Source organism: Equus asinus, chromosome 20 (genome assembly GCF_041296235.1).
Source record: "Equus asinus isolate D_3611 breed Donkey chromosome 20, EquAss-T2T_v2, whole genome shotgun sequence".
Lineage (NCBI taxonomy): Eukaryota > Metazoa > Chordata > Mammalia > Perissodactyla > Equidae > Equus > Equus asinus.
Genome location: NC_091809.1, coordinates 108750037 through 108761917, shown reverse-complemented (window position 1 = coordinate 108761917; position 11881 = coordinate 108750037). Strand labels below are relative to the sequence as shown.

At 44.7% G+C, this 11881-nt stretch overlaps 1 long non-coding RNA gene across 3 annotated transcripts in view; it reads right to left on the bottom strand.

The window, feature by feature from the left end:
- Positions 1-1003: 1003 nt before the first annotated feature.
- Positions 1004-11881, bottom strand: part of LOC123279015 (uncharacterized) — a 77356-nt gene continuing 66478 nt past the window's right edge. The window contains exons 2-3 of one of the 3 annotated variants that reach the window (XR_011495967.1): positions 6860-6967; positions 1004-6021 (exon numbers count right to left, since the gene is read on the bottom strand). This is a non-coding gene — a long non-coding RNA (uncharacterized lncRNA). The remainder of the gene's footprint in view (positions 6022-6859; positions 6968-11881) is intronic. The other 2 variants (XR_011495969.1, XR_011495968.1) reach the window with 2 other exon arrangements.

Here is an 11881-nt window from a genome sequence, read left to right as displayed (position 1 = left end):
CAACTCCAGGAACCATGGCACAGCCACGAGAGGGACACTTCTGGGTGGAGGCCTTTGGTAGCACCCCTTAAATCTTACCCTGGCCTTTCTCTTACATTTCCTGTAAAATTAGTCTTTGTAAATTGAAGGAGGATTGCTTTCATCCAGCAGTGTTGAATGAAACTATAAATGTTACGATGGGCACAAAAAGGGCAGGAACCAGATGCAAGGGGCACCTCCCCATGTGGGTGGAGGCTTGGAGAGGGGCAGTTCTCCGTAATAAGGTTCTTATCGGAGGTCAGCTTACCAACTGTCAGGTCCAGAGCCTGCCCGTGAATCGTGATTCACAAGCTGGGCCCAAATCCTGATTGGAATGACAACTAGCTGGCTTAGTCTGCACAGCTTTTTAAAGTCAGGCACAAGAAGGCATATCCACTTCTTGGTTTGGTGTGACATAATTGTTTTCATTTATCTGCTAAGTCCATAAGAATATTTAATTTCTAGGGCCAGAAAACAGAATCCAAGTACTGTAGGGAAAAAAATTTGTTTTAATTTCCCTTTTCCCATCACACAAAGTATTGTCTTTTGAGCAAAGCTTGGGTTGCAGCTTTGCTCAGCTGAAAATGTGTGGGTGGAGAATAGTTTATTAACAACAATAATGTGTGTCAAGCTTTAAGTGTTGGTCTATAAGTTTAATACTTTTATTATTATCACAACTCTGTTTTGTGGCTGCTGTTATTCTCCTCACTTTACAGAGGAGGAAACTGGGGCTCCGAGTTTAAATTACCAGCCCCAGGCCAAACTAGTGGTGTGGACCCAGACGCTTGGTGGACCTGTCACCGGCCATGGACTCTGACCAGTTTCTCTTGTCTTGCTGAGAACTGCACGTGTCCCTTTCTCTAACGTCTTTGAGATTGTTTGTTTCAGCTACATTCCAGGAAGAAGAAAGAAACACCAACTGTCTTGAACTGTCCAGACAGCACAGCAAAACTGGCGCGTGTGCAGAATAACCAAGCAGCGCCCTGGAGTAATCTCTGCTTTATTAACATAGTAAAATGCCTGCCCAGGGTTGGGAGGAGGAGCAACAGCACACTTTAAGGCACAGAGGAAACGTGAGCATCTAATGCACCTGAGTGAGCTTATACCCCCTCTACATGTAATGAAAGAACCTCGCTTTTGAGTATTCATTCTCTGCCACAAGTAAAATGCGCCCACTTTCCATGACTCAGAGCCAGAGTTTTGGGAAATAATTCCCCATGGTCTCCTTATTTGCTGCAAATAAAATTTACTTTGTGTGACAACTGCTGGTGAAGGCCTTGACTTCAACTCCAGCAGACCCACTTAGATTCAGTAACAGACCCTACCCTTGGCCCAGGTCTGCTTGCCCCCAGCATGCATTTCTGCCCAGGTAACAGTCTCCCGGGACCCATGTCACCACCTGCATTACACAGCTATTGTCAGGAATGGAGGACACCAATCAGTTTGCAAAGGTCTCTACAGATGGCAGTTGTAAAATAGAGAAAATAAAGGCGGCCACACATTGGGCCGCACCCCACTCATTGACAGGCCTCTCCTCAGAAGCAAAGAAAACGGCTCTCCTGGTGCTGAAATGAGAAAAACACGTGTATCCTGGGAACATCAACTCTGCAACAACTCTCGGCAAGTTTACCTTTTTACAGAACTGAGTGTGAGGCACATGTTTCAAGGTAAAGGAGTTTCCCATCTAGTAGAGAAAGTAACACTTTTTATTTATTTATTTTTTTGCTGGGAAAGATTCTCACTGAGCTAACATCTGTTACCAATCTTCCTCTTTTTTTTTTTCCTCCCCAAATTTTCAGTGCATAGTTGTACATTTTAGTTTAGTCCTTCTTTGTGGGATGCCGCCACAGCATGACTACTGACAGATAAGAGGTGTGATTCCGCACCTGGGAACCCAACCTGGGCCGCCAAAGCATAGCACACCAAACTTTAGCCACTAGGCCATCAGGGCTGCCTTGAGAAAGCAGCACTTTTAAAGTGCTTCCACAAAAGCCCAGACTAATAATATAATATAACATATTCTCTCCATAACATATTCTCTGTATAATATATTCCTTATGTAATATATTCTATATATAATTCCCCTAACATAGTTTCCCAAGACAGTAGTAATCATAATAATTCATTAAGTGTTTATTTTGTGTATGTTTATATTTATTCCACACCATATTTCAAAAAGAATATGAGGTACCTTAAAATGTACAAACAATTTAACATTATACAAAAGGTTGTAAATAAGCTCTTACATAATGCAAAGAAAACTGAAGGCGAGAAAGTAAAGGCGAGAAAGAAATATAAGCAGAGAAAGTTGTGACCCAATGTCCCAGCTTCAAAGCCCCTATCCTCACTAGAATTCATCTGATCCTTAACACAATCCTAGGAAATGGAAAGGCTAAGCATTCTTAATCCAATTTTACAGATGAGGAAACTGAGGTAGGAAGAGCTTAAACAGTCATCCCAAGATAACACAACTGGTAAAGATAGACTGGGACCAGAGTAAGGTTTCCTGCCTCCCAGCCCAGAGCTCAGCGGACTCTGGTCCAGTCACCAGGGCCCCTGGGAGAACCAAGGATGGCCCCCTGGACGGCTCTTGGCCTGCCTTCAGCATCATTGCAGGCCCTCCCCAGCCGGCAGGCTGCCCGCGCCCCCCAAAGCTGCAGCCGTCCTCCACGCTCCACCTGCCCCGTGCCTCCCCACACTCGCCTCCTCGAGCAGCAGACCCCCTCCGTGTCATGGTCACCCAGGCCGGTCTCAGGGCCCTCCAGGCTACTTCCTGGCCCAGGGAGGGCCAGCTGAGTGTGTGCATTTAGGATTAGACACACGTACGCTAAAGCAGACCGCGAACCAAAGGTGATAATTACAGAGAATGATGTTCGGTCTCAAAAAAATAAAGATCCTCATAACCACAAGCCTGTCTAAGCCCAGAGCGAGCTGGGCCGGGGTGGGCAGTGTTAGACCAGTGCTGAGCCCCCGATCCCCCGTGGGCCCCCAGGCTCCACGTCTGCGTGTCCGCGACGGCCGGACAGGGTCCCCCGGCTGCCTCTAGTTGGTCGGGATGCCTCCGACGCCCCCCTCCCCGTCCCCCGATTCTAAGGGAACCTGCTGCAGTGACGCCCAGGCAACCTTCTCAAGCAGCCTTCGGGAGAGTGACGGCGCGGGGCCCTCCCCAGGCGCCCGCCGGGGGCGCCTTCAGCACCCTTTAGAAGGCTGCAGAGAAGCCCCGGCCCCGTAGCCCGGCCCCCTGCGACAACCCGGCTCTCTGCAGCTTCTTCGCAAAGCTTCTCTTTTAGGCTGGTGCTTAAAGGCTTCCCCTAGATTCCTGGATTGTATCTCTATTTTTAAAAGTTAAGAGCATTTCTCCGTGGATTTGGATCTGGGGAAGCGTCTGAGCCCTGGAGCAGCCTCGCACTTGAGTGTCCCCTGAGCCCACCGGGCGTCCCACCCAGCGCGGCAGGGAGGCTGCCCAGGAACGGGGGAGGACGCAGAGCAGCTCCTCAGCCCCTGCGCCCCCAGGCGCCCCGTCACTGTTTCTAAGGTAACACATGTTGACAGCGCCGTCTCTAAGACCCGCAAGAAACGCTACTGGAGGACGCAGAGTGGATGCAGGAACCAGCGACACACAGACAAGATGGCCAAGGCTGCCCTGGCTTTGTGCCCCGCACGCCACCCCCACCCCTCGGCCAGGGTGCAGGCGCTCCCCTGCCTACCCTGCGCAGCCCCCTCACCCAGGTTAGATGCCAGTGTGACCTGTGCCCAGAACACACGTGTCGAACATCTGCTTTGTGCCCAACTTGTGCTGAGCACTGTCTTTAAGGAGCTTATGGTCTTGTTGAGGAGGAACATGTGGATGTATTTATTTATGCTGCGCGCTGCTCATAAAAGGATTAAAGGCAGTTTATTTAGAAAGAGCAAGTGCAACAACATGCAATGAGGCTAATACAAAAAGGCAGACCATAGATGAATGAATAAACAAAATGTGGCATACACCTACAATGGAATATTATTCGGCCTTAAAAAGGAAGGAAATCCTGACACATGCTACAACGTGGATGGACCTTGAAGACATCATGCTGAGTGGAATGAGGCAGACACAAAAGGACAAAGACTGTGTGATTCCACTTATACCAGGTCCCTAGAGTAGTCAGACTCATAAGGACAGAAAGCAGAATGGTGGGGACAGGGGGAAATGGGAGTTATTAAATGGGAACAGAGTTTCAGTCTGGCAAGATGGAAAAAGTTCTGGAGACGGATGATGGTGATGGCTGCGCAGCAATGTGAATGCACTTAAAGCCACTGAACTGTGCGCTTAAACATGGCTAAAATGGGAAATTTATGTCACGTGTATTTTGCCACAGGAAAAGAAAGACACATTGGACTCCAAATGCTTAGTATAAAAAAACTCATTAATACTTTTTAAAACATAATATTTTGATAATATTTTTGATGTGGGGGTTAAATAAAACATACTATTAAAATTTTTTTAAAATGCACATCACAGGTGAAGAATTCTAAAATCAAACGCTTTCAGGGGGCCAGCAGGTAGCACACATGTGAAGTGACAAGTTGTATTTACAACAGGGGGTGGGTGTGTTTGTGGCAACCAAGAGGCTGCGTGCCCAGCCTGAAGACATTCAGGTTATATTTTTAAGAAATCTCAACTAAACAAATAAAATATGTCCTCAGCCTCAATTACCTGGAGGCTGTGGTCAGTGACATGGACATAGAATGTTACATGCTTGCTAAGAGAGTGTCACAAATTCGGCTTGAGCTCCCTAGCAAGCGATGTGAAAAGAGAACGTAGCCAGTTATACAGTTCACAGGGCGGTGAGAGAAAAAACAGGCAGCTATCCAGAAGCACTTGTGCTATCGATAATGAGATAGGGAAGAAATTTCTCCAAGAATCTCCTAGAAAGAGCACCGAAATTTAAGGAACAACACCCTCTGAGGATGGGACAAGCCCACGGGAATTTTCTAGTCCCATTCCTCCTTGGGGCCCCTTATTTCCTAGAACAGTGCCACCAGAACATTTCTCCTGGAGGCCAGTGGTCCAGAGAGAGGCAAAGCAGCGCTGAGTGAACAGCAGAGATGACAAGAGCTATTGGCGTTCAAAGGAGGGCGCATGTGCTGAGGGCCGAGGGTCGGAGAGGCCATGGAAGGCCGCGGGGCGAGGCTGGAGCTTTGGGAGAGGAGGAGTTCGAGTCCTGCCTGGCCCACAGTGGGTGCTTGGGAAATACCTGTTGCATCACTGGGTGGGTAGAGGAGAAAAAGCACAGGCACTTCTCAGCCGAAGGAGTAGAGAGGGTGTTCTGGGGAGCCATCTGGCTGGAGGATATTAGTCAGGACTTTCTTGGTGGCAAGTGATAGAAATCTAACTTGACCTTGATTTGGCGAAATGGAAATGTATTGAAAGCATTTTGGAGTGTCTCACATAATTAAAAGACAGCGTTGACCATTACTCACAGGGAAGGCAGGCGAAGGCAGGCCTCCGTGGTGGACCTGAGATGTGCTGCCCAGACCCCTTTCAAAGAAGGATGTGTTGCCCCAGATGTGGGTGGGTGTTTAGTAGACAGCCTGCAACCGTCTGTGACTTCAGGGTCTGCCTCAGCAACAGAGTTGCCTCACCCAGGAACATGCTCTTCCCTGGGCAGCCCAGACCCAGTCACTGGTCACGGGGACTATAAAGGCCAGGCCATCGTGGCCCATGCAGGACAATACCAACAAGTTCGCTGAGTGGTCGACCAAGGCTTTGTTAGACCTGCGTTGTAGTTCAGTTTCCCTCTCTGCGCCACACTGCTTCCTCTCCTTCTTCCCATGAGTGTTGCTCCCTAATAAATATCCTGCACCCGAGACTCGGTCTCAGGGTCTGATTCCGTAGAACCCGCCCTTTGACGGCCTAAGAAACATGTCGAACACAGGGCTCAAGTGCCAACAGGCTGCTCTCTCCATCTCTCCTCGCTCCTCTCTGCAGCTTCGCTTCTGTCTCTTCCACTCCAGACTGGCTTTCTGCAAATATTGGGAAACTTGATCATGAAGAGTTTCTCATAGTTTTTGCCACAGCAATGGACAGATTGATATAGTTTAGTTTCTGATTTTAAAAAAAAGTTTTAAGTCCCAGGAAAGGAGAATGAAGAGCCCAGTTGGGGTCAGGTGCCCACCCCAAAGCAAATCAACTGTGGCCTGGATGTCCAGGCATCATAATTGGCCAGGCTGGAGTCAAAACCTATTTCTCAGGGATAGGATCACGTAAGAACAAACGTGGCAGCCCCCAGCGAGCCACGGGGTTTGGAGGAGGATCACTGAGCAAAGAACACGATGCTATCCTATTTTCGGGAGTAGGAGCAATCGCCTTTAGAAGATTAATTTGGGATTTTGAATGTCAGGTGTAAGAGATAACACATCTTTATCTAAGTTCATTGACTTTCAAACAAACTCTTAAAAGAACAGGACTCTTTCTCAAACAAAACGTAACCTGGGAACACGGACAGAGTAAGGAGATCACAATGGAGCTGCTGATTTGGGAGGAGGCAGGGGGCATAGAATCCAGTCTCTTGGTCTTCTCTAATTCCATTCCCCAGCGACTAATGAGTCACCTCGTTCATTCATTCATTTTACAAATATTTACTGGACACTTATTCTGCCCCAGGCACTGTGCTAGACACTGGAAGGACAATGGCTGAGTAGAAATAAACACAGTCCCTATTTCTGGAACATACTACTTATGGTCCTCAGAACACAGTTTGAAACCCACTCTTCTGGGCAACTTTGTGGGAATAAGGACAAGGAGAATAAGTGATTGAGAAGGAGAGTGACATAATTAAAGGGATGCTTTAGAAATACTCACCTGGTGGTTTTAGGTATGGGCAACTTGATTTGGTCAAAGTTGAAGACCGGCTTGCTGATTAGTTAGGAGACCATTGCAATAGCCAAGACATGAAAGGCTGGGTCTAAACTAGAAAAAACGCAGAGGAAATGAAGAAGAAGCATGGATACAGGAAATATGATGTAAGGAAAATTGATGAGTCTTGGTGACAACCTCTTAATGGATCTGGCTAGTGTCTATTAACGCATGGTATTAAAACAATCCCACATACAGTCGTAGGGACCAGGTACCCCCGCCTTTTTCCACTCAATCAAATGTGCAATATATTCCCATCCACATCACCGCACTTACGTATTAATCCTTCAAGCATCCCTGACGGCCCATGTCAGTCCCATTCCTTAGGCACCTTGACCACTCACACATATTTCTCTCGGTTCCAAGCACAACGCTTTCTCCTGACTGATAGCAGCCCATGTCATTCCTTCCATCCTCTTCATATTCCACTGTAATCAAGATTAAATTCCTGAACATTTACAATTCAACTAATATCAAAAGCTTCTTTAGTCATGACATTGTTCTCCAGTTTCTCAGGGATTCGTTTTGTGTTGAATGAAAAAAATTTTAATATTCCTTTTACATCTTGTAAGTTCATGATTGGTTCAGTGTGTGACTATGGGAGATAAGGTCCATTTTTCTGGCTGCCTTTGCGATGACTCAGAGGATTGTCGAAGCATCTTTGGGCTGAAGCTGCTTGCACAGCTACCCCTCATATATTCACTTTGCAATTTGGATTTTCTGAGAATTTTATGAGATTACCTCAGTCATCACCCATTTCACAGCTGAGGAAACTGAATCCTGGAGTGGCTAAGAGACAATATCCTGGACTTGTTAATTTCAGTCCCATATTCTTTCACTACTAGAAGACGATACGAGAAAAGCTGGGGACATGTATACTTTATTGCAATCACCATAAAGGATCAGAGTAATTTTTATTGGTCACTGAAGCCCTGGTCACAGGGAACTCACTGAGGGCAAAGGTTTACCCTGAATTCCTGCTGTACAGCCTTTGTGTGTTTTAGAGTTTTGTGTACTTATTCCTCAGAATCCACCCACGCTGCAGGCTACCTGAAGGCAGATACCATGTATTATGTGTCCTTACCTCTCACACATGACTTCATTGGGCACAAAGATTCTAAGCCATGTTTCATTCATTTATTTATTCATTTGACAAATGTTTATTGAGTACCTACTGTGTACCAGGCACTATTTGGTGTTTGGGATGTAGCAGTAAGTAAAGAAGACACAGTCTTTACCCCCATGGGACATGTCATATAACAGAAAAATAAGGCATTGAACAAGTACAATCCAACAGAAAAGACAGTATTCAACAAGTGATGATGCTTACAAAAGGGAAGTGCAAAGTCCATGGGAACAGCCACTGAGGACCACCACCCATCCCTGCCCTTTCTCCCCCTGCCGCCCCCTCCCTGGGTCCATGAGCAAAACCGGCACCAGTGACATGAAGCTCAGGTGCTGCTGCCACAGCTTCCGTGTCCCTTGGGGCCCCTTCTGTGGGTTCACATAAGTTGGCACCTCAGAGCAAGTGTTATCGGTGACCTGAGCACCACCAACTGATAGTGCTAGATTGATAGACAACTGAGAGTGACAAGCCTGCATTCATTCATTCGGCAAACATTTATTGAGCATTTATTCTGTGCCAGGTACTGTGAGCAAAATAAATAGTCCCTTGGGGACGTCATTGGGGAGCATGTGTGGTGGGGGAGACAGACTGTAAACAAAGATCACACAAATAAATGTAAAAGTACAACACTGACAAGCCCTACACCATGCTGTGTGGAGCTGGAGGGTACACAAGGAAATTGACTTGTCTAACATCTTAGATATGACTAACCCGCAGCCTTGTGATTCCCAAAGCCTGAACTCTCTGTGTCTATGTCACAATGATAAGTCAGCTATGACATGAACATCTCCAGGACATTGTTTCCATATTCATTCAACTCCAATTATTAAAAAATTCTTCCTTTTATGGAACCTGGATTGACCATCTAAACAACATCAGTGTTCCAACCACAGGAATCACGCATAAAGTAGACGCCACATTTTTTTCAAGTGTTTAAAAATAGCTAGCAACACTTTCTCCCTCCCAACCCTGGAATTTCAAACATTCCATCCCATGACATGCTTACAAGTTCCTACCCCTTCTCTGTCCCTTCTCTTAGGACATATTGTACAGTCTGAGTTTGGCTAATAGGTAGTCAGCATGCCCGTTCTCCATATCTCCATACTTATGGAAGACATTGCTAGTTGATCCCCACATACTTTGCCACTGTTGCCAGATAAATCCCCATAACCCATCTCAACACAACACTCTAGGCAGCTATGATCAATCAATTGGTTTTTTCATGAGGGTTAAAATCTTTTGCCATCCAAGCATAGCAATGTTTCTCTAAAAGTGAAGTGCATGGAACCGACTCCCAGGCTCCAGCATTGAGTTCTAAAGTGAGGTCTAGGCTAGCCATCATTCTAGTCTCTTTCTGAAGATTCTAAACTTCATTATCAATGCTTCCTATCCTAGATGTTCCATTACCTGGCACGTTTTTGCAAATACTATGTGGTATGGGGAGACTCAGACAAATGAGTTCATATCCTCCCTTCACTATTTACCACTTTCTGGTTTTATTACCTGAAGCTCATTGAAACCATTTGTAAAATGTGGTTAATTAAGACCTACTTTACAGGGTGTAGGGACCAATGAGAGAATGTAGGTAGATTTAAAAGATCATCAGTACATTTTCTCGTCTCTTCTTTTTCCTCTCTCTTGACCTATATGGTCTAGGATAGTCCTTCCTCGTTTCTATAGCAACCAAAAGACTCCATGGAAAATTGCAAATCACTCTTGAAGGACTAAAAAACAGTAATTGAATAAATTAAAAGACATCTCCTGTGCCTAGTTAAGGTAACTCAACATTGTAAAGATGTCAGGTCTCTATAAGTTAATTTATAAATTTAATGTGGTTCCAATGTAAATACTGACAAGCTATTTTAAGAGTTAGACAAATTGACACCAAAGTTCAAACGGAGAAAAAAACATGCAAGAATAGCTAAGAAACTGAAAAAAGGAAAACTACAAGGGAGGATTAGCCTTACTAGATATTAAGACAAATATAAAGCGTCCATAATTAAAAGCTTCCATGGTTGGTATTGGTGTGTGAATAGACAAATAGCCCGGTGGAGCAGAACAGGATTAGATCCCCAAACATGGAAACACAGTATGTGATAAAGGTGGTGTCTCAAGTCACTGGGATGAAGATGGACACTTTTTAATAACTGGTGCTAGGACAACGAGGTAGCTGTCTAGTGAAAGGTAAAATTAGATCCATATCTCACATCATCCACATTAATAAACTCCAAGTGGATTAGGGCTCTAAATATGAAAAATGAGATCATGCAAGTGCTAGAAGAAACCATGGGTCAAGCCTTCTCTAACCTCAATGTAAGTAAAGGCTTTCTAAGGATGACTCAAAATCCAGAGGCAATAAAAAACAAGATTGATAGATTTTACTATATAAAAAATTAAAAAAACATTTTATTTAACAAAAGTTCCATAAAGAAAGTCAAAAGGCAAATGGAAAACTGGGAGAAAAGATTTGCCACACATACCACAGACGAAGGGCTAACATTCCTAATATAAAGGGCTCAATGATCGAGGCACAAAGGATCAAAAACTCAACAAAAAATGGGAAAAGACATGAACAGGAAAGTCACAAAAATAGACATCAAAAATGGACCTCAGAAGTATGGAAAAATTGCTCAAATTCACTCATAATTAGAAAAATACAAATTGAAATAAAACTGAGATAGCATTTCATACCTATCGGACTGGCAAAACTTTAAAAATATGATGACATTCTGTTAGTGATGCTGTGGGGGGAAAGTCATTTTTACACATTTCTGGTACAAATGCAAATTTCTACAACCTTCTGGAAAGAAATTTGCAATACCTAAGAAAACTACATACATACTTGCCTTTCAACCCAGCAATCCCACTTCTAGGAGTCTACCCTAAAGATACACCATGCAAGAATAGGTACATATGAGGATATTCTTTGCAGCATTGTTTGTAGTTGTAAAATATTCGAAACTACCAAAATGCCCATATATAAGAGTGTGGTTGAATAAACTATGTCACATCCATACAATGGAATACTATGCAGCTATAAAAAAAAGAATGGGGGGACCAGTCCAGTGGCATAATGGTTAAGTTCACAGGCTCCACTTCTGCAGCGCAGAGTTCGCAAGTTTGGATCCAAGGTGTGGACCTACACACTGCTCATCAAGCCGTGCTATGGTGGTGTCCCACATACAAAATAGAGGAAGAGTGGCACAGATGTTAGCTCAGGGCCAATCTTCCTCACCAGAAAAAAAAAAAAAAGAAACAAAGAATGAGGAAGATCTCTATGAGCAAATATGAAGTGATTTCCAGGGCATACTGTTAAGCAAAAAAAAGCAAAGGCCAAAAGAGTATCTCTAAGATGCTATCCTTCACGTAAGAAGAGGGGAGGTAAGAAAATATACGCAGGTGTCTGCTCATTTGTGCAAAAGAAAAAAAGGAAGCATAAACCAGAAACTAGAGTAGTTACCTACAGGGTATGAGTGGAAAAGAGAAGTGGGGAATGGGGACAGAGAAGCAGGGTTGAGTGACACTGTGAGCATATCTTTTTGCATAGCTCTGACTCCTAGAAATACAGCAATGTTTCACAAGCCCTTCACATACCCCCACAACGAACAAATAGTTAAAGTCAACCAGTAGGTGAGGAAAAAAGAGCCATGAATGGAACAGAAACCCTAACAAATGAACCCCACTGCACTAGAATGATTAGCGTAACCCCCCTGAAATGGGTGGGGAAGAAAAGAAGTAACAAGGAAGCACAGAAGAGCACGTCTAGACAGATTCTGTGAAGCTAGAGAGGAGCAGAACTGTGCACACATGCTGTGATCCACTTAGGAAAAGTGTTTCTCACA